Source organism: Culex pipiens, chromosome 3 (assembly GCF_016801865.2).
Source record: "Culex pipiens pallens isolate TS chromosome 3, TS_CPP_V2, whole genome shotgun sequence".
Classification (NCBI taxonomy): Eukaryota; Metazoa; Arthropoda; class Insecta; order Diptera; family Culicidae; genus Culex; species Culex pipiens.
In genome coordinates, this window is record NC_068939.1 from 70,235,136 (window position 1) to 70,258,969 (window position 23,834).

Below are 23,834 nucleotides of genomic sequence, written 5' to 3' on the forward strand. Positions count from 1 at the left end.
ATTTTTAAAACATGTACTGGGATAGGCCACACAAAGTCCATGCACTATTTTGGAAAAAAAAGTTTTTTCAATAGTGTTTAGAAATATAGTTACGTTAAAAATTCTTAGTTTTAATTCCGGGGTGACTTTGATAGTCATAGTTTTTCTTGTTAAAAACATCATTAAGATGTTCAAACTTTATTTGTACGTTAAATGTACCATCACTAAAGTAGCTGATATAGTTTGTAAGGAAAAAAAATCAATGTTTATGTTAAGTTAACTATGTTTATAAGCTTTTAAACAAAATATATATAAATTTTAGGTAGAATTTTAAAAAAGTCAAAATTTTGCCTGAAATTTGTTAAAATTAGTTTTGATTATAAAATTATCGATTTATATTGCATTTTATACTGAATTCGAAGCACGAATCACAAGTTTTCACATTTTACATGACATTTGTTCAACTGAAAATGCCTATAAATTTTGAGTTTTTTTAACACAAATTATTTATTATTTACAAACTTATTTAACCTTATCCTAGTGGAAAATTGTCCAAAGAATCCGAAAATGCATTCCGTTTTCCGATTAAAAATCATGATCATTGAGAAAATCATGACACTTTCAGAAGTTTAAAATAATGACTTCTATTAACATTTTCTTAACTATAGTTATCTAACTTTATAAACATTTCAAAAATGTATGAAAAGTTCTTCTTGAGGTACTTTGAACACTTCTCTAGCACGGTCAGTATGTTTCTGAACCATTCCTTACGTATTTTAAATGTAATCACGAATGCGAGAAACACGAAGGAATATATTCAAGTTTATAGTGCAAATGCACCATACTCATGAATAAATTCCTTCGTGGTTCTCATATTCGTAAATTGATTTCACGATAAAAGTCGAGTTAACAAAAGGTCGAAACACATAATGTCAAAATTCAGCAAGTCAAATAGACGCAAAGTTGAAAGTGGCATGGACAAAATGTCGATAGGACAAAAGGTCAAACATCTGTTTTTTTTAATTAATTGTATTCATGTTTCAGTTCAACAAGCAATGCATTAAATCCAAGTTTTGCAATGCATAATTTGATGTGTTTTTGGATTTATTAAATACATATTTTATAAAAAGTTCAGGATATTTCAACATTTCAATACTTCGTCCAAATTGACAAATTCATAATTCTTAGGAAACTTTTCTAATGAAACGAAATGTTGAGCGCATTCTAGCAAAGTTTAACTTTTTGAAAAGTTATCTAAGAATTTTAAATGCTTTATCTTTTTTTTCTCCCAATATTCTACAACGGAATATTTTTTATTTATTTTGCTTGTTTGAAATGTTCTTTGAAATATGTTCAAATTCAGACTTTTACAGTTTCAAAGGGGCAGTTTTTGTTTGAAAGAATGGAAAACTGTCAAAAATAATACTGAAAGAGGGAGGAATTATTTTGACGGAATGGAAAAAAAACACAGAAAATAAGAGAAAAAATAATGGAATATTCTGAAACAAACAACTTTTATAATATGTTAAATTTGTGATTTGTTAAGGATAGAAAACCTAACAAAAATACTACTGTAAAAATAATTAATTATTCAGAAAAAAATAAAGAAACAAGCATACATTAAGTGCAAAATAAAAAAGTTCTTCAAAATCTGTTTTAGGCACTGGTCATGTTAGGAAAACTAAGAAAACTCACTAAAATATTACTGGAACATGAACAAGTTATTTGAAAACATGTTTGAAGAAAAATCTCCAAAAACTATTTAAAAACCTGGTCATGTTTTAAGGACAAATGCACAAATTTAATTGTAACAAAATTACATTATTTTGGACATATATCATTTTTTTTAAATATGTTTGCCATAAATCTGTATTTCAGAGAAAACTCTTTAAAAAACTGCTTATTTTTTACCAAAAAAATGTTACAGAAAATGTAATCAATTGTTTTAAAATAATATCCAAAGATGTTTGAATTAAGAAAGTATACAAAAAATTGGCAACACTCCAAATAATTCTCGAACATTTCGCGTCACAGGCCAGACCCGAAAAAGGCCTCGGAAAATTTTTACTTCGAATAATCGTAACTTTGGATAATCGAATCACGAAAAAAACATTTTTTCGTTGTCTTATTTTTGATGCTTTAGCATAAGTTTGACTTCTTAACTACTCTAAAGTGATTTTTTGTTAAATCCAAGATGGCAGCCAAAATGGCGGGGATAAAATGTTGACAAAATGCATTTAAAACTTTTAAGGCAATCATCCATTCGAATTTGACTGGAATCGGGTCGAAAAATTCAAATATGATGGTAAAAGCAAGAATAAAACAAAATGACAAAAAAAGTTTTTTGTTCATGATTCGATTTGACTTCGGATAATTTAGTCTGGGCTTTATAGCTTAAAACATGGCATGTTTTGTTATCTGAATTATAACCATAATTGTTTTTTTACACATTTCTTTTTATTGAAAAAAATGAAAAATTGATTCAAATCAAATTTAAATTATTTGTCTCAGATTCAAGAAATTTTGAATAAAATGGGAAATTTATAAAAATATGACTATCAATGCAGAAAAATGCATTTTGGATTGTTTTGAGTTGATTAGACTTCTCTTTTCATGGAAATTTTGAAGTTTTTCAGAAAAATATATTTTTTGCCCCCTGATTTTTCAGACCAATCTTGAAGGGGGGGGGGGGCGGGCAACGGCCTAAGTTGAAACACTAAAAACAGTGAATTTGAAAATTACACCTCTCTCGAAGTCTCCTCGTGTATGACCCTCTTCTCATGAGCTGCATTACATTTTCTCACTTACACTATCAGCTTTCAGGATGAATTGATCGCCAACTTTCAGTGGCAAATGCGTGCACAAATGTTCATCGCAATCGATATTTACCTTCAAGATTCATCAGCATTAACAAATTCCCCACCGAAGGGAATTCTTCCCCGTTTGATGCTTCGTCAACGTATCAGGCAGTATGTCTCATGTCCGCAATTGTTCATTTTCCATGAAACTCTTGGACAACCCTTTATGTTCCAGAAATTTGAAAAAAAAATCAAGTTGCTCGAAGAGAAGTTGACAACAAAGAGCCCCTAAAGGGTTCGCCCGAAATTCGCCACAATGTTTACGTCCAAAGATGATGGCCCAAGTCGAGGGAGAAGGGGAAACCTAAAATGTCTCCGCTGAAAAATTCCACCAACTTAAAATTTTCGTAATGAAACATTAATTTCCACTCCCTTCCCCCCTGGCCAGAACGCGGAGCGCATTTTCGTACGTGCGCTAATTTATGTAATTTTCCGTATTTGGACTTTTCGATTTTAAGGCATCGACGACGACGTCCGCTGACCATGTGTTGAGGAGGGACCGCGGACCATGTGTTGTTGCTGTTGTGGTGGATATCGGCACAACATGACACAGTCCTTCAGGTGAGGGGTACCAATTTGAGGCAATCGATGGAAAAATTGATACACATCTCAAAATTGGCCTAACCAAGTTGGGGCCCAAAGCGCTGCCATTAATTGTGTGCTTGTGTGTGTGGTGAGGACGGGTGCTGGAGTTGATGAGGCAGGGAGAGAGGGGGATGTGACTGATGGTCAAAGTCACATGCAACCTCGAGGCGAACCTGGTCAAGCGCTGGACGGAATTTAGAGATTGTGTCCATCGCGTTTGATCGATTGCGCCGGGCCTGGTGTCGCAGAGTAGATCAATAACAGCGCGGCGCTGTCAATCGGAGCAGCACAAGCACTATTGATAACAACAACAAACGGGGTGACAGGTTGTCAATGGTTGAGCTTATTTAATTTGCATACACCGAGGGGGGAGATTTTCAGATTAGATCGTCTTGTTAAGGTTGAATTACTGAGGGTAGAAAGCGGAAATAATTTTGACGGAAATTCCTACCAGAGACATCGCACAGTGGTCCAGATAGCAACATTAAGTGGGAAATGGATTTTCCAAAAAATTGTGAAGTTTTGGAACTTTGGTGTCTACAGAAGAGTTGTTGCAAATGAAAAGGAGCAACTTTTGGTTTGGGTGGTTCACTATTTTGGTGGTTCGGTAATTTTGAAAATCTAATTTTTTGTCTTCTAAAAAGTTGTTGGGCTTGCCAATCCAAGAAACTTTGTCTGAAACGCCAAAATTTTATCTCCGAGCAAACCTTCAAAATTCAGTTTTTGAACGTGGCATTTCAGGATTAAGTTTTAGAGAAAAGTTTCGATTTTTTTTTTTGTATTTTTTTATTCGACTGAAACTTTTTTGGTGCCTTCGGTATTCCCGAAGAAGCCATTTTGCATACAAATTTACCTCTAAAACATAAAAAATAAAAAAATAAAAATAGTGTTGCAAATAAAGTTTTAGTGACATAAAGTTATATAAAAAATCACCCAAAAAATTTTTACCGTGTATCATTTTTTTCAGTGTAGTTCACATCCATACCTACAACTTATCCGAAGACACCAAATCGATCAAAAAATTCCTTCAAAAAATACAGATTTTTGAATTTTCATACTGTATTATCATTTTGTATGGCCAGCTGTCAAATTTGTATGGAAAATTATATGGACAAACTAATGACGCAAAATGGCTTCTTTGGGCATACCGAAGGCACCAAAAAAGTTTCAGTCGGATTAAAAAATACAAAAATTAAAATTTAAGAAAAAGACCGATTTCGTAGAGAATTGCTCAGCTCTAAAAAAACATTTTTATTTTTTGACAAGTCAATTTGGACTTAAGGGTCAAAAGTTACAGCCATTTTAAGGTATAAAATACGCAAATTTGAAATTTAAATATCATGAAAAGGCGTTTGCCAAATTTTAAGCGCCAGGTTGTATTTGAAAGAGGAGATCCAGCATCACAAACGCTGAAAAAATCTCAAGGTTGTTTTTCTTCAAACTCACGATATCTTTATTTGAAAAAGTCCTTATGGGACCACCCTAACGAAATTCAAAAAATGTCCTAATATATGTTTTTCCATGTAATTTTGCCTGGTGAATCTGAATCTGCCCTCAGAATTGGGCCAAAATGACAATTTTTTTTGTCATATTTTGGGTTTCCATGTAAAATTATACTTAAACCCAGAATATGAGAATAGGCAGATTCAGATTCAGAAAGCAAAATTACATGGAAAAACATATATTTCGTTAGGGTGGTCCCATATGGTTTTCCCCTTTTCGAGATATTTAAGTTTCAAATTTGCATCTTTTTTTCCTTCAAATGACGGTAACTTTTAACCCCAAAGTCCAAATTGACTTGTCAAAAAATTTTTTTTTTTTTAGAGCTCTAAAAGTGCCTCGAATATCACTTTTCTCTAAAACTGAACCATGAATTGCCACGTTCAAAAAACTGATTTTTGAAGGTTTGCTCAGATGCTTTCTATAAATTTGGTCGTACAAGGCGAAGATTACGTTTTAGATTTTTGCGTTTCCTCAAAGTTGCTTGGATTGGCGTTTTAAAAAATTAGCATTAGCATTAGCATTAGCATTTGGAGGACGCCCCACCACCGGAAGGCTCCACAACGCTTATCCCACTGTTTGGTCTGGTTGTGTTAGACCCTCATCCGGAACAATAATCCAACACGGGAGATACCATGTCTTCATCTTTTGATGAGTGTGTAATACAGCCCAGGGCATAAGGGGGCCCACGCCGGGTCCAAGCTATCCTCGGGGAAATGAAGGAATGTTAGTAAACACCTATCTAAAGTGCGCAGGGACCCCTACGTCACCTTAGTGGTATAGATGTTTGTAGGGAGGTTTTGGACTCAATGTTAGTAGGAGAGGTAGAACCCTAGGATATACCCCGAAAGGTATTGCGGGCAAGTCAAGTATATTTAGTTTTTTGGTTATTAAACTTATACAGATGATTGTACAGTATAAAAGATGCATGATTTATATATATTCGATTTAAAGTCACGGCAGATACAACGCGACGAAGCCGTGCATGATTAAATTGTCTGTAGTATTACTAAACCAACCATTTTCTCAGGTAAAAACAATGCTGATTAAACACAGTTTTAAAATGTCTGTTGTTAAACTCAAGCTATCGACTGTAAGAGTAAAGCGAAGTTTATATATTTTTCTATAAATTATTATGTGTTTAAGCGAAATTCGAGGTTAAAGATGATTTAACGCATAATTGGAATCTTGATTTTAAACTCTTACAGCAATGCGGAGTGAACATACAATATTTATTTATTCATTTGTTTTATTTAAATAAGAGAATTAGAACTTATATTAAAACGACCGATTCAAAAAACATTTTACTAGTTAGCATTTAAATATTTTTTGTGTAATGGGTTTAATCAGCATATTTAATTTTTTAATAAATACACTAAAAAAGGATATCTACATGCAAAAAATAGGATGCAAAAATATCAATCCTGCAGAGTGCCCATGTGGCCTGCTCCCTGGAATCGAATCAGTAAACAAAATGCGCGCTTAATGTTTAATAACTACCCAAACGAGGAAAAAAATCAAGAGCGCAATTTTTAACGAAATGTGAAGGCGTCATGGCGATTTGCAGCCGACTCTAGATATCTGTAAACTTGCATACACATTCTACTTCTGGCGACCACACGAATCAACTGTGGCAGGTGACACAGAATTCGAACTGTCATCCTGCCCTCTTACACACAAACAAGGCGTTGCTTTCTTTGGCCATTCAATACATACACAAACACAGTCAAACACACTCATACACTGCTTGTCAGACTCTAGAAACATAAAAAGGATAGATCTCACCCGAGTTCTGCAGGTCATCCGTTCATTTGGGGCTTTGTGATTTTATGCTTCTCATCTCTTCTCTTCTCTGCACAAGTGAGAAAAAATCGCATTAAAAAACAATGTTTCAACCAATTTTTAATATTTTAAAAGCATTGGAAAGAAGAACTCTTAAATTTTGACAAAATTAAAGCATTGGAAGTTTTACTTGTTTAATGTGACTTTGCCAATCTTTTTAAAATTGTATTTTTTAGGGGTCAACATTGGCTGTGAAAGAAGTATGAAGTAATTTTGTGACTGTAAATACAAAGAGACGAGTTATTCCTTTTGATTCCGCTATATATTTTAATATCTTGAAAGATACGTATTTCGTCTACTACTTGCAGACTTCATCAGTGTTCTGTTAAATTCAAATCAAAATATTAAACATGAGACAAGAAAAACATAAAACAAGAAAAGTAAAGTTTTTCGTCGTATAAAAATTGCTCAAAATAACCTCTTGAACACGGGAAAAATAATAGTAAATGGGTAGTAGAGGGTTAAACTTCGAAATTTTTTGTAACGACCAAAATAAAAGAATAAGCTGGCCTGTTTTGAACAGTCTGATATTTTTTGAAAAATGTATGAATTGTTTTAAAAATTTAATAATTGAAAAAACATTTCAAGATTAAAAGCTCATTTGAAATCGAAAGGTAAATGATGCGAAATTCTGATTTAGTAACTATTTTACAGAACCTGGCCAGCTATTGCTTAACACTTCGAATTTTTCGGAAAATAATCCAGAAGCCTGAGAATTTGAAAATTGTTCCAGCTGTCAAATTTTTTTTTTTTTTTCAAATGTTGCTCTAGAAATCTAATTTACTGGATCATTTAATCCATTTTTCTCAATCATCAATATACACATTTTCGATGCAAATACACACAATCTGAAAAGACAGTTGAACTGATTTTAATGGAAACTGAAATCGAAAAACCGATAATATATGTACAAAACAGCCTAAAAAATTAAAACAAAACCTAAATTTTATTGAAATTTATTTTCTCTGAGCAAAACCTATTGTTTAAAAGACATTTGTTTTTGTTTTATTTGTTTACTTTGAGTTCCAGCCGACTTTAGAAAATATCTGTATTGTGAGCATTTGTGTAAGCATTGCAGAAAAGATAAAAATACAATTTAAATAATCGCTACCACCTTGCAGACAGCTCAAATTTCGCCGTCATGACGCCACGGCAGCTAGTGCATAATTGCGACAAACCTAGCATTACATTTAATTAAAAACCCATTCGAACCTCATTAATAACCGATTGGGAATCAACCGCGTCGTACCCCCAAAAGGGTTCCCAGATGGCGGTCGGTGGGCAATTACGGTCCCCTTTTCCACGTACGCAATCCGAGGACGTTCGACGGTCCTAAACGGTTCGTCCTGCCTGAGACTGCCTGCATGTCAGTACAGAGTGTGGCCATTACTGCCATTCTCTGATTGTCTCTTTAAAAATAAAATCACTCTCGCGGGCGTCCTTTACCTTTTTATTTCTGCCCAACACATTCCCTACATTCGCCGTGGTCCTTTTGCATGGCGTCTGCGAGGGATCATCCAAGAATTACGTAGCGGGAAATGTCACCCAAATCCTTCTTTATAATCAAATTTACATGTTTTTTTTTTTTTTGACAAGAGTATAAAAAAATCGAGTAACGTAATCTGTCCCCACCCCGTCAGCAGACGCGGCCACCGCAAATTGTATAAATCATTTTAAAAAGTACCTTCGAGCACTTCGGCGGCAAGCATTGTTGTACTTTCGAAAAAATAATCCAACAACAGCACAAAAAAAATCAGCAAAACGCGCAACCTGTAAAATGGTGAGAAGCAAACATGCGGCATAAGTTCATTCGTGCAAAAAAAAAATCGACAGTAAAATTAAATGCAAAAATAATATACATTCTCAGGATGAACGGACACGCAGCAGCAGTGACGTTCACTTTCATATGTTATTATTTTGTTTAAATAAATCATGTCACACGCGGTATAGGTTGATATTTCACTTGTCGGTGGATTTCGAGGAATTTGGGTGCTTTATTCAGAAAGAGGTGTAACTATTCGTTACAAAATTTCGTCTAGACAATTCATTTTATCAATTAATTATTTCAATAAGATTTAATGTTGAACTGCATAATTTTGACACAAACTGTTACAAAACCTTGAATAAATTCTCAAAATTATTACCTTCACTTTTTTGTGTGATGTTTATAAAAAAAATCGAACAAATCGACTTTCAAATTTTTCACTATGAAAAAAGAACGAAAACTTTTTCGTACAAAGACTACAATACTGTCCTTGATGAAATTGGTCAAATTTTTCCCATAGTTCTGGCCATTTTGAGCAAAATAAAACAAAATAACAAATTGGGTTATGGATAATTGGTCAAAATTTTTCCATTGTTTAAGTAAACTTCAAAAATAAAAATTATGACAAATTAGGTTATGACTGATGATTGTTTTTTCTAAGTTGAAAAATATCACATGAATAACGCGATCAATGATTAAATGATTTTCCATATTCCATACTATGAGTTGTTGTTATCTCACTGTCTCATAAGATCTGTTCAATAATAAATTTTAGATTTAGTGTCGGGGATGTTATTATTTTTTCTTTCCATTACCGATGATCCTGACTTTCTGTTAAAAAAAAGCAAAATTTTGGCTGATTTTAGCGTGACGTACTTTGTGGATGAAGCCTAATGTTCTTTGCAGTTGCAAGTTTGAAATAATTTATAAGATTTTTTTTTTGTTCATCACAAAAATAAAACTCCAGTAAAAAAAATAAGATTTTTTTTTCATGATTCCTAAAACCAATAAAATTTTGATCATAAAAAATGGATTCTTTTTCTACACAGTCCCAATAAAATTCTTGCCGAAGATCCCAAATAGTTAAGAAATTATACAGCATGTAAATAAAGATTTGCACACCTTGGGCACTTTACACTTTACACATTTTGAGACCTGCCAAAAATGCCTAAAATTTTATGGAAATTGTGGATTTTTCAGGATTTACTTGTTTACTAATTTACTTGTTGTACATGCATCAACTAATAAAACCCGAAAAACTCCGTGCATTTTTGTCAACTTTCATATGAAAGAAGTTTCAATCTGGTCGTGCTATCTTGACACAGTCTGAAAATTGATGTAAGTGCGACAATTGGCCAATGTGATTTCAGGTCAGAACGCGTTTGACACAGATACGAGCTCGACTACCGTAAACATTTGTAATTATAGTTCGGGACTCTGTTAACCAAATTCAACCAAACTTCAGGGCAATGCACAGAATGGTAAACCAATCCAAACGTGATTGTTATTGTTTACATTGGGTGCTCTCGTTTCTGTTTATTCAAGGTCAAACATTAAAATGCGTTTTTCTCGGAACGTCAAAAAGCGACGCACGACAAGCTAGCACGACGGCGTCAAATTATTCTAATGATATTTTATTTTATTTCAGTACAATGATTGGTGTTTTAACATTCTGCTCTTTCATGAATTGTTCAACCATGGACATTTCATTTGATAAAATAATATATATTTTAAAATAATTTACCATTAGTAATAACGTTTTAAATGTTCAGAGATATTTTCTAAATATAAGAAATGCAAAAATTTCAAAAATGCTTTTAACTTATTTTTTCAAAATCCTTCAATTCTTAAAAACATAATGTTATGTTTTTAAATCATTGAAATCACTTTCCCAATGGAATGCCATCCAAATTTGTAACAAATTCCCTCAATAATTAGTGGAATCTCTGCAGCTGACGCTGCCACCCCATGTGGTCGTGCCTTAATTGACAAAAATTAAGCTACCTCCATCCTTTAAAGAGTGCAACAATTGGCTACACTCGCATGGTCGCTCTGCCATCGACCATCCATCGAAATGAGCGTAGGGGCAGAGCAAAAACAATAATAACATAAATTAAAACCGAGCTGAACAGAAAAATTAAATATTATTTAAGCCCCGTTGCCTTATAAGTGATTAATTAATACAATTTATTTGCAAAGAGAGGTTCCTCGCCTGCGCCCGGCCAAGTCTCTCTTAATTGTCATTGTTTCCAGCGAAAGAAAGAGAAGACATTTAAGCAGTGTCTGTTCGGGATTTTTTTTTTTTGTTCGTTTCGACTTTGTTTTTTCGTGCTAAACAGAGCTCGAAGAGCTCCTCACCAGGAGATGCCAATAATGAGTCAAAACGAACAGCCATTTTTTGTTGTTGTTGCGCTCGTCCATGTTTGTGTCCATGTTTCCATATTATTATTAAAGCATCATTACAATCATTCGCTTTCCTCCTCACCTTCCCCCCTTGGGATGGCGCGCAGCATCACGTCTCTGTCGCGGTGGTGGTGGTGTCCTTAATGAATATTCAATTTCAACCTGTGCCGGTCGGTCATTTCTCGAATTCGAATGTCCACCACGAGGACTTATTACGGATTGCGGAACAGAACTAAAAAAAACACACACACCACACAGTCTGCGCTCGCTGGATTCTGAAAATTTTACATAAAAATGGACCGATCTCGAACGATTCTATAAATAATTCAGACTTTTGATGGCAATTTACGCACTATGTGGTGTATGCGCGAGAACATGTAGTTGTGAGTGTGTTTTTTTTTATCAGAAGGGTGATGTCCTGAAAAGTCCTTGGAAACGATTTTGATACAGATTTAGTACAATAACAATAATTTTGAAACCTCGTCGTCATCACGCATTATAGGTACATTTTGAATCTTCGGAATAAATTTGATAAAAATCAATCTAAATCATTACAAGTTTTTTGTATTAGTTTTCAAGATAACATTGAGGATTTTTGTTTATATTATACATGGAACTCTCTCTTTGTCAATATTTAGGAAACCGTCGAAATCGGGGTGTAATTTGGAAAATATGGTTTCATCATAATTATAGCATAAATATAATCTAAATACATAAAATCTCTTCAAATTGTATTTTAGGCACAGTATGGGTTAGATATCCTTTTTTTTAGATATCCTGCTAACAGAAGCACTTTTTTAATTTGATGTCATTGGTTCACCCAATGAAGTCTCCATACAAATTTGGCAGCTGTTCATACGAAAGTTTTACATAAATATTTGAAACTCAGTATGGATTTGGAGTATTCGGCAAATTTGTTAAGCATTGATGAGAACTAATAAAAAAAGGTACACGGAAAAAATGGATATATTTTTTTCATTTTCAAAGAAATTACAGTTATAATTTTTATATTTTTTTTCTTTTGAAAAAAAAGACTTTAGATTTTAATAACAAATCAAATTTGTAATCGAATCGAACCTCTGAGCAACTCTCTACGAAATCGGCCTATTTCAACCATTTTTATGTTTTGTATTTTTTTATTTGACTCAAACTTTGTGGGGGTTTTCCCTCTGACCAAAGAAGCCTTTTTGTGTCATTGGTTCACCCATACAAGTCTCTATACAATTTTGGCTGCTGTCCATACAAAAATGGTACGTAAATATTCAACAGCTGTAACTTTTGAGTGAATTTTCTGATTTTCTTGCCGAAGACACCAACGGCAAAGTTGGCATTTCGAAAAAAATATTTTGAGATAAATTAAATCAAGACTAACATTTCATAAGGGCGTAATATTCAATGTTAGGCCCTTTTTAAATGTTTGTCTTGATTTAATTTTTTTCAAAATATTTTTTATCGAAAAGATCTGAAAATTTCACGCATATTTAATGTTTAAACATTGAAAATCGGAGTAGTTGCGGAGATATCGACATTAGAAAATGGTGGGTTGTTTGGGTGAAACTTAAAAAACTTCAATTTTCGTGTTTCTTTATCTTTAAGCTGCTGTATCTCAGCAACCAGAGGTCCAATCTTCAATGTCTCTTAACAATTTCATAGCAAATTTTCTGTTTAAAAAACGATGTTTTTAGAAATGGTCACTTTTTTTCTAACGAAAAACTGCAAATATTTCGCTAAAATCAAACTTTCGGTGGCTATATCTTGAAAACAGAGCTCTTTATCAAAAAATCTGTAGGGTAATTTTCGATTGGAAATTAAATTTTACATTAAAAATTACATCAAATTTGTTTTTGCATTAAATTTCGGTTTTTTTTTTTTTTCAAAAAAACACTATTTTTTCAAAAAATCATAACTCAGCGGCATATTTTTTGACCATGTTTCTCCATGGCTCAAAAGTTGCGGGATTTTGTACCCTAAAATATATCAAATAATCTCGAAAAAATGTGTATTTTGGAAAATTGTGTTTTTGTGAAAAAATGTTGATTAAAAAATCTGTAATTTTTTTGCGTGTACCTGTTTTTTTCTCAAATTGAACAGAAAGTTCACTCAAAAGTTACAGCTGTTTGAATATTTACGTACCATTTTTGTATGGACAGCAGCTATGGAGCAGTGTATGGAGACTTTTATGGGTGAACCAACGACACAAAATAGCTTCTTTGATTATAGGGAAGAACTCCACAAAGTTTGAGCCAAATAAAAAAATACAAATAAAATCCATTTCCGGTTTTGGTAGCGAATTGCTTCTCTACATTTTTTTTTTATGAAGTGCATAATTTTCAAGTTACATTGATTTTAAGCATAATTTATGGTTAAAATAGGAATATATTCGTTTTTTAAATGGTACCCATCTTTGTTAATTTCTGATAATTGTTTTTCGAGAAGCAGTGGAAATTATCTTTAATTTTCAATTTCGGACTTTCAAATTCGGTCAATTTGTTACTGAGATATTCTAAAAGGTTAACAATACATTCAGAACTTTCTAAACAAAAAAGAAACATAAAGTAAAAAAAAAAATCAAGAAATTGATCGATTTTGTAGCGGATTGCTCAAATAATAATATAAGAAGCTAGAATTGGTTTAACAAAGAAGAGTTATGAAAATTCTGGAAAACATTTCATTTTTCTTTTAATTTCAGGGAAAATCATAAATATGACTTGCCTAAGAACTTACAGCAAATTTGTGATTTGATCCTAACTATTAAAAGGCATTAGATATTAATTTTAGACCATTTCCAAGTTAGTATCGTGAATGTCCTGTTTTAATGATTCATAAAGCAAAATATTCGCAATAAAATTATAAATGTGCTTTTGTGATCCAGGTTTTTTTTTTAAATAAGATTTTTACGAGGATTTAATGTTTTTAATATGTTCTCATTCTTTATTTTATAACTTTTACATAGAAGGAATCTATTCTTTTAATTTTTTATGTTTTACTTCTGACATTAACATCTGACAAACATATTTTTTGCTTGAAATATGAAGATAAACATCCAAGATGTTTGTGGATGCTTCGTTAGAACTTTTGAAATTTATGATTAACTCAAAACATAATCAAATTTACGATTACACGAAGAACAATTTGCTTACTTTAAAATATGTTTTAAATCCATGATTCTAAATAATCATAATGATTAATTAATAAAGGGGGTAAACTTTGAAATTTGAAAAACATTTAAAGATGGAGACAAACATTTAAAATATTCATTTTAAAAATGTTTGAAATAAATGTATAAAAGTGCTATAAAGTGTTATTTGCTACATATTAGTTAACCGCAGAACCCGTGTTGAGCTGCTCGCTCGGCGCAGATCAGGTAGCCCCACACCAAACGCGAGTGATCTCTTTCAAGGATTGATTCATAAAGAGTGCGCTCGATGATGTCAATTGCCCCGACGAAGGAGACTTTGCGGTTTCGGCAGCAAGCTCAGGTGGTACAGATTACCACGTGATTGTATAACTTGACATTTTTTTTTTGACATGCATTGTGTTTTGAGTTTAGGCTTTCTTATGGAATCGGATTTGATCATTATTTAAACAACCGATTAGATAATCACTACATTTTGTGCTGTAATTAATTGTTTAATTCTAAATTAATTGTTTAATCAAATCTTCTAGAAACAATATCAATATGTTTCGAGATTATTTGAAAAAAAATTGAATTAAGTATCCACTTTAGTCTTTTAAAGAAGAATTCTAAATTATTTCTTTTAAATTTTATTTCATTTATTATATTAAATTCATTGAATTTTCCAAGTTGAAACTGAATGCCACCAAAATTAGTATTTAATTAAGGATTAAAATCGATTCAAAGATCTGGGTTGTCAATGAAGTATCAGAGCTTTATGTTTTTTTTCTCAAAATTGTACCACAAACCATCAACTGATAATTTCATATCTCTGTCGATGCCTGAACTAGGGGTCATCCACGTCACGTTGCATCCTTGGAACGTCATAATTGTGGTCAGCCGAGAGAACCAAACAAAAAAAACGGACTGAAGCGGTCTCGGCCCCAAGATGAAAGAACCCCAATCCAACATTGTTGAAGTGCGTTTCGAGTTCGCACGTCGACCACACGTTCAGAGGTGGGAAGCCGCACAAAAAAGGTTTTGAACCGAAAAACTGCATAATATCACTGGATCCCCCTCTCGTTCCTCGCGGTTGAAACACGAGAAGGGACGAGTTGATACAAAAAAAACTTCAAAGACTGATAAATGCAAATGATTGATTGCCAAGTGTGCTGATTCATTAATGAGCCGACTCTCGTCAGGAGGAAAAAAAAGAGGGCTGACAGAAAAGGATTGAGGGCCTTCAAGGACTTACATCATGATCGGAATGGGTTGAAGGGGGAGGTTCCATACGAAAGTGGTTAAATATTGCATACATTGTTGTCATATGCAAACTCAAATTCAATTTAGGATATTGAAAAGTAAATTTGATCATTTGATCATTTGATCATTTGATCATTTGATCATTTGATCATTTGATCATTTGATCATTTGATCATTTGATCATTTGATCATTTGATCATTTGATCATTTGATCATTTGATCATTTGATCATTTGATCATTTGATCATTTGATCATTTGATCATTTGATCATTTGATCATTTGATCATTTGATCATTTGATCATTTGATCATTTGATCATTTGATCATTTGATCATTTGATCATTTGATCATTTGATCATTTGATCATTTGATCATTTGATCATTTGATCATTTGATCATTTGATCATTTGATCATTTGATCATTTGATCATTTGATCATTTGATCATTTGATCATTTGATCATTTGATCATTTGATCATTTGATCATTTGATCATTTGATCATTTGATCATTTGATCATTTGATCATTTGATCATTTGATCATTTGATCATTTGATCATTTGATCATTTGATCATTTGATCATTTGATCATTTGATCATTTGATCATTTGATCATTTGATCATTTGATCATTTGATCATTTGATCATTTGATCATTTGATCATTTGATCATTTGATCATTTGATCATTTGATCATTTGATCATTTGATCATTTGATCATTTGATCATTTGATCATTTGATCATTTGATCATTTGATCATTTGATCATTTGATCATTTGATCATTTGATCATTTGATCATTTGATCATTTGATCATTTGATCATTTGATCATTTGATCATTTGATCATTTGATCATTTGATCATTTGATCATTTGATCATTTGATCATTTGATCATTTGATCATTTGATCATTTGATCATTTGATCATTTGATCATTTGATCATTTGATCATTTGATCATTTGATCATTTGTTCATTTGATCATTTGATCATTTGATCATTTGATCATTTGATCATTTGATCATTTGATCATTTGATCATTTGATCATTTGATCATTTGATCATTTGATCATTTGATCATTTGATCATTTGATCATTTGATCATTTGATCATTTGATCATTTGATCATTTGATCATTTGATCATTTGATCATTTGATCATTTGATCATTTGATCATTTGATCATTTGATCATTTGATCATTTGATCATTTGATCATTTGATCATTTGATCATTTGATCATCTGATCATTTGATCATTTGATCATTTGATCATCTGATCATTTGATCATCTGATCATTTGATCATTTGATCATTTGATCATTTGATCATTTGATCATTTGATCATTTGATCATTTGATCATTTGATCATTTGATCATTTGATCATTTGATCATTTGATCATTTGATCATTTGATCATTTGATCATTTTTTTACTTCTTCACTTCTTCACTTCTTCACTTCTTCACTTCTTCACTTCTTCACTTCTTCACTTCTTCACTTCTTCACTTCTTCACTTCTTCACTTCTTCACTTCTTCACTTCTTCACTTCTTCACTTCTTCACTTCTTCACTTCTTCACTTCTTCACTTCTTCACTTCTTCACTTCTTCACTTCTTCACTTCTTCACTTCTTCACTTCTTCACTTCTTCACTTCTTCACTTCTTCACTTCTTCACTTCTTCACTTCTTCACTTCTTCACTTCTTCACTTCTTCACTTCTTCACTTCTTCACTTCTTCACTTCTTCACTTCTTCACTTCGTCACTTCTTCACTCTGAGTTTCTTTTGATCACTCAAAAAACGTTTCACGCATCATTCGCGCGCAAAAAAATAACCGTTTCCATAAATTTCTGCGCACAACTTTAAGCAGACTTTTATGAATGTATTTACGCGACTCATTTATAGGTGATTTTTTTTCTCTCTTGTCCCTTTGAGCCAGCGCCATTGCGCGGCCAACTTCCAACAGAACACGCTCTCAGGGACCCCAGGAGTAAAAGATTCCGCGCCGTGATTCGCGCCGGCATTTTTCGCTTTGTCTTTAGCGATTTTTTCATCATCATCTCGTTTATTGATCTGCTGCACAAACACACACACACACGCCAGATGCTGGGCAAGGATAAATTGAGAGGGGGAGGCGGGCACGGGGGGAGGGGGTGTGATGGAAAATATTAATTCTGTTAATTTTTTATCAACTTCTTCGAGGGGTGATTGGAGGGAAACATCGATTCATAACGATTCCCCGGTTGCGAGAAGTCGATCGATCCTCCTATAAGTGCGAAATGTTTTCGAAATCAAGTTTTTTTTTAGTATTTTGGCTTCAGAGAAACAACCATTTATATTTTTTTATTGCTTTTCAAACCAAAGAACCGTAAAAGAAAAGAGCCTCGTAAAAGTGCATTTCTCACCCGGCGTGCAAGGGGCTATCGTAGGACATTAATTCTGAATCGGTGCGTCGTTCCCATACCGGCACCTCTGACTAAGATACATGAATAGAACCGAACGTGTGCTAATTTTTTCAATTATTTTAGCACTTAAGATTAGAAACGCTCAGGCAATTTTCCCATAGTGACCCTTCTCAGGTTTGAACGGGTGGTACGGGAATTCACGTCAATAATTGAATCTCTGGCGCGACCTTTTGACATTTGGTGGGAAAATGAATCGCTAGTGAAGTGAGGGTGTTGGAAATTAAAAGATATCGAAAGAGCAAAGATGATAAATGCCGTCGATAATGAAAAAGTTAACGGTAAGAAAAGAATGTTTTTCACGTGGGAAATTACATTACATTTTTATAGATAAGTAACATAAAAACTTTTAAAATCCCAACCACGTGTATTTCCAACATTGATATACTTCCTGAACAGTCCAGCAGTTTACACAGGACTCCCTCTAACTTGCCGTTATCATTCCGTTCATACCACCAGTAGGTAATTCTACCCAATAAAGGTCCATTTAGTCGATTGCGCCCTAGTAAATTTGACCCCCACAGGGCAACCCCGAGTAAGAGCCACGTGATCTGCATCGGCTTCCGTGCTGCCCGAACAGATTGCGCGGACTGGCCACGGGCTGCGATATCTTTATCTATCGCGGGCGCGCTTTGTCCGCGTGGCCTGTAACTAACTACCGCGTGGTGGTACTTAGGGCTGAAAGCAGTAGCTCCGGCACCGGGAGTATGACTTTATTGGCCTGGCGTTGATTTAATCTGGCACTCGCTTAAAAGTGGGTTCGGTTCGAGGGGGTTTGAACATTGGAAAAGTTAACCCTTGAACCTCAAAGATTTCTGGTTGGTTGATGATTCCAAAAGCAAACCTTATTCAATAATTTGGCAACATAAGATTTGAGAACTTTTTTGACAATATCAAAAAAAAAGAATAAAAGATCATTGAGGGTTAAGCGATCGAGTTCGCGCGCATGAATATCTTACATAACTTAATCATATTTGATTACCTTGAATGTGCAGCAATTATTCTCTTGTTTGCTAATTTCAAGCTTACGACGATGACGACGGTAGTCAACGGTACTAACGGTTGTACCACTAAGCGTTTCAACAAGGGCTCGTTTGCGATAGTGGAAGGGATTCAGAAGATTAAGGTAGATCAGTTTGTCAATACAAAGTTGTAAAAGATATTAGATGGATGAAGCAAATTTGAATTTATGATATCAACCAACGCCAACATTCTACAAGTACTTACAATAATCGGAGAAATTAAGAATTTGTTTTGAAATTTTCTCAGCAATAGAAATTGTTCACTATTTATCATCATAATTTTAAAAAGTATGCAAATCTATTACCGATTGATACGCAACCATGCTAAGCTACTGAACATCTTTAACTTTAATTAAGCTGCAATTTCCCGCGCCTTGGGTACTCAAACCTTCACTTGGGCCTAGCCCCGTTTAACCATCATGCGAGGTGGCCCTGATTACCGCCCTAGGTCCTTTGGGAGGTGCTCGTCACAATTAGAGCGTGAATCATCTGCCAGACACACTCTCCGAGAGACATGTTCCGTTAAAGATGCCTTTCGCGATGACGATCGTTTGCCCAGGGGGGACACTTTCTGCGGAAAGATGAATCGCAAAAATATTGCTCCTATCGTAAAATTTTCATTTCAAGTTTTTCCATTTTTAATTCCACACAGATATTTCACTAAATATTTCATACAACCTACCGAAAGGTGACTTAATTAATTCGATTTCTGCTCCCAAAAAAGGACATAAACTCCAACTCGCTGGAGAGTGGCGTATCTTGATAGTGCGTTGATCACCTGTTTTTTATGCAACATTCGTCCTCCTCCCGAAGAGATCCGCTCTAAAGATAAGCTACCGACTTACAGACGCAAACAACGGCGCGGTTTTATGATGAAATCAACCAGAGCAATTTGTACTTCCTTATTAGCGAAGAATCGTTCTGCGCGGTAAATGAATACTTTGTCCTAAGTTAATTTTGCATTGAACCAAATGTTAATACAAACTAAGACTCTTCAGTTTTGTTTTCTCAACATCAAATACACTCGAAGAAGCTGAAAAAAATCGCATTCCAGACATTTGTACAGAATTCTCAAACGGGCGATTCCTCATGGGACATCCCAGGAAAATCGTCCACTAAAAGGAATTTCCCTCTCTTTTCATCGCGGATCATGGAATTTCTTAGCTCGAAACGAGCGAAATCAGCAACAGGCAGCGATGTGTCAGGTGCAAGAGAAGAAAAGAGGAATAAAAACAAACGCAACCTGCCATCGCGACTTCTGATCGCGTTTTGATGAATGACAGCACATTTTATTGCCTCCGTCAGTCAATGCGAACTGCACGGAAATAAATTGTTTGTTTCTTGCGATGTTTAAATGCAATCTAAATCTTCAAATCTTCAAATCTTCAAGTTTTAAAATTTTCAAATCTTCAAATCTTCAAATCTTCAAATCTTCAAATCTTCAAATCTTTAAATCTTTAAATCTTCAAATCTTCAAATCTTCAAATCATCAAATCTTCAAATCTTCAAATCTTCAAATCTTCAAATCTTCAAATCTTCAAATCTTCAAATCTTCAAATCTTCAAATCTTCAAATCTTCAAATCTTCAAATCTTCAAATCTTCAAATCTTCAAATCTTCAAATCTTCAAATCTTCAAATCATCAAATCTTCAAATCTTCAAATCTTCAAATCTTCAAATTTTCAAATCATAAAATCTTCAAATCTTCAAATCTTCAAATCTTCAAATCTTCAAATCATCAAATCTTCAAATCTTTAAATCTTTAAATCTTCAAATCTTCAAATCTTCAAATCTTCAAATCTTCAAATCATCAAATCTTCAAATCTTCAAATCTTCAAATCTTCAAATCTTCAAATCTTCAAATCTTCAAATCTTCAAATCTTCAAATCTTCAAATCATCAAATCTTCAAATCTTCAAATCTTTGAATCTTTGAATCTTTGAATCTTTGAATCTTTGAATCTTTGAATCTTTGAATCTTTGAATCTTTGAATCTTTGAATCTTTGAATCTTTGAATCTTTGAATCTTTGAATCTTTGAATCTTTGAATCTTTGATGAATCTTTGAATCTTTGAATCTTTGAATCTTTGAATCTTTGAATCTTTGAATCTTTGAATCTTTGAATCTTTGAATCTTTGAATCTTTGAATCTTTGAATCTTTGAATCTTTGAATCTTTGAATCTTTGAATCTTTTAATCTTTGAATCTTTGAATCTTTGAATCTTTGAATCTTTGAATCTTTGAATCTTTGAATCTTTGAATCTTTGAATCTTTGAATCTTTGAATCTTTGAATCTTTGAATCTTTGAATCTTTGCTTAAATCGAAAAAAAGTTCTCCGATCGGGCTCAAAATTTTTCTAGGGGTTCCTTGACCAAAATAATTAGACCCATATTTTTTTGTTTGGCCGTTAGGGTGACGTACATCGTCCTAGGGTGGTTAAAAAAAAATACAATTTTCGTAATTTTTTGCAAAAACCACTTTTTTCAAAAAATCATATCTCCGCGTCGTTTCATCCGATTTTAGCTGTTTTAGATGCAAAAGAAAGGTGATTAGTTTGGCTATTTGAGCAAATAGTAAGAAGTTTCAAAAATCTAGCTTAGCATTTGAAAAATTCGTACGAAAACTTAAATTTGCTTTTTTACCGTGTCTGGACCAAAGAGCCAAAAAAAGAAAAATAAAAAGAAAAAGGAGGACTTTTTTTCGGTTTAGGCTCTTTTCAAATGGAATTGCTGGAGTATTGTTCGATTCATAGAATTTATTCGAACTGAATATTGGTATTTTTTTTATATTTTTGCAGCAACAAATAAAGCTTATTTTAAAAAAGCTACTAGATATGCTTTTATGGCTGCATTAAACACAATGTATTTGATTACAGATTTGCATAAATTTCATTACCAATATTTGCCGATACTCTGGATCTAATCCTGATCCTAGTTTTATGAGTCAACTACAAACAACCAACATGAAATAAAATATTGAGCGCCTCTGACCAAGGACCACCAAATAAATAAATTAACTTTTATTTTTCTCCTTCTGTCATTCCAGGTACGTTTACGACACACTCTTTGGACTCGCGGGGGTCACCCAACTATTGCCAAGTAAGCGTTCCAAGCCCGAAACGATTTTACAACGCACCAATGTTCCGACAAAAAAAACGGAACACTTTTTAATCTTCGAAACACACTACAATGTCTCAGCGCTACCGCACTCAGATTGGTCCGGAGTGATGCGTGCGCAGAATTTAAACACACTTTGTGCTATCTCATGATGTTGACCATAAAAGTGTACGGTCGCCGCAAAGCCGTGAGACGTGAGCATAATAAAACCATTTACTAAAAATTCATTAAACCGTATTACAAAGTCTAGTCCGCCAGGCCCACCGGCGGTGGTGACAGATGTTGTGAGCAGTGGTGGAAATTTTTTAGTGAAATTTTTTGAACAAACATTTGATAAAACATGAGAAATGAGACATGAGATGTGAGGGATTTTCATTCATTTTCAGAAATGAGGAATGAATATAAATAATTCGAAATGTGAAATAAGAAATGAGAAGAAATGAGAAATGAGAAATGAGAAGTAAGAAATGAGAAATGAGAAATGAGAAATGAGAAATGAGAAATGAGAAATGAGAAATGAGAAATGAGAAATGAGAAATGAGAAATGAGAAATGAGAAATGAGAAATGAGAAATGAGAAATGAGAAATGAGAAATGAGAAATGAGAAATGAAAAATGAGAAATGAGAAATGAGAAATGAAAAATGAGAAATGAGAAATGAGAAATGAGAAATGAGAAATGAGAAATGAGAAATGAGAAATGAAAAATGAGAAATGAGAAATGAGAAATGAGAAATGAGAAATGAGAAATGAGAAATGAAAAATGAGAAATGAGAAATGAGAAATGAGAAATGAGAAATGAGAAATGAGAAATGAGAAATGAGAAATGAGAAATGAGAAATGAGAAATGAGAAATGAAAAATGAGAAATGAGAAATGAAAAATGAGAAATGAAAAATGAAAAATGAGAAATGAGAAATGAGAAATGAGAAATGAGAAATGAGAAATGAGAAATGAGAAATGAGAAATGAGAAATGAGAAATGAGAAATGAGAAATGAGAAATGAGTAATGAAGAATGAGAAAAGGAGTGAGCAATTATTAAAAGGAGATCAAAAATTAAATCGAAAAAAAAAATAAAAAAAATCATTCGAGAAATGAGGCAAATGAACAGTGAAAAGTGAGATACACTCATGCGTTTTTCACAACTCTGCCAAACACCTTTTAATATCACCGGAGAGTTGCGTGAGTGCCCAAGCCCGGTCAGCCGATTCGCGGGAGCCCGGGCGCTTTATTACCATTTAAATTAAATCTGGTCTGGGAGTCCTCCGGAAGCGATTTGCGAGCGGCACACCACAATCGCTGCCGGGCAAAATCGGACGCACAAGGCCGTCGCCAGGCGCAACTTTCCGCTAGATTTTATGCTCATTTATTTGTGTGCCAATCCGACGCGCTCTTATTTATGCATTTTATAATAAAAGTGCAGGCTGCTGCTGCATTATGCCACCGAAGGTAAATGTGCAAGATTGTTGGTGTCGGGAGGAAATTAGATAAATTACAAAGTGATTGGACCGTCGGATATCGACCCCCAAGTGGGTCATAGATACCCTTCTAAGTTTCCCTAACTAAGAATGATTAATTGTGATCCTAATTGGAAGTTACTGATCAGCGCTTAAGGTTTGTATGAATTGGTATTTGATTTCAAATCATTTTGTGGAACTATTTTTTTTATTAAATTAAATCAACTTATTTTTAACTGAATGTGGCATTCATATTCAACAATGTGAGACGTTGAATCCCCAAAACAACATTAAGTCTAGTAAAGATTGATAAATCCCTCTTAAGAAGACAAAACTCGAGGCAGTGTTGCCAGTTGCACAATAAGACATATTCAATCGGCCATTTTCCTTTTCAAAGATGTCTTAGAGGTTTCGGAAATATTTTTCTTTTATGTTCTAAAAATTAAGACTTGAATAACAATGTAAACTCCACTTAAG

The 23,834-nt window shown here is 33.6% G+C and overlaps 1 protein-coding gene and 1 pseudogene across 6 annotated transcripts in view; both read left to right on the forward strand.

The window, feature by feature from the left end:
• LOC120419966 (protein grainyhead) overlaps positions 1 to 23,834 on the forward strand; it is a 441,413-nt gene that overhangs the window by 229,228 nt on the left and 188,351 nt on the right. The gene's annotated exons all lie outside the window — the stretch shown is intronic.
• The window catches only part of LOC128093624 (uncharacterized), a 30,960-nt pseudogene continuing 25,926 nt past the window's right edge, over positions 18,801 to 23,834 (forward strand).